Source organism: Chinchilla lanigera, unplaced genomic scaffold (genome assembly GCF_000276665.1).
Source record: "Chinchilla lanigera isolate Chin_1 unplaced genomic scaffold, ChiLan1.0 scaffold00014, whole genome shotgun sequence".
In the NCBI taxonomy this organism is placed as follows: Eukaryota; Metazoa; Chordata; class Mammalia; order Rodentia; family Chinchillidae; genus Chinchilla; species Chinchilla lanigera.
The window spans coordinates 14,303,464-14,304,052 of NW_004955415.1; positions in this window are offsets into that span (position 1 = coordinate 14,303,464).

Genomic DNA, 589 nt, shown 5'->3' on the forward strand with positions numbered 1-589 from the left:
GTTTATTTGCTGTTTGTATTTCTTCATCTGAGAAGTGTGTGTTCATCTCAGATGCCCATTTTTGTATTAGGTCTTTGAATTTTGGGGGCCTGATTTTTAAAAATTTTTTATATGTTCTAGATAGAAGTCCTTTGTCTGAGGGACAGTTAGCTAAAACTTTTTCCCAATTCATGGGTTTTCCTTTTATTTTGTTGGTGGTTTCTTTGATGTGCAAAAATTTTCCAATAAGGTGAGATCCCAGTTGTTGATTCTTTGAAGTATTTCCTCTGCAGTTTGGTTTTTGTTCATGAACTCTCTGCCTACCCCTATGCCTTCAAGATTTCTACCTAAATTCTCTTCCAGTAGATTTAGTGTTTCTATTTTAATATTTAGATCTTTAATCCATTTTTACTTTAGTTTAGTGCCTGGTGATAGACATAGGTGTAGTTTTAGTCTTTGGCATGTGGAGAGCCAGTTTTTCTTGCACTATATATTAAAGAGGCTATCTTTCTTACAGTGAACATGTTTGAACCCTTTGTCAAAGATAAGGTGGCTGAGTGTGTTTGCAATTGTGTCTGCATCTTTTAATCTGTTCCACTGATCCTCAGGT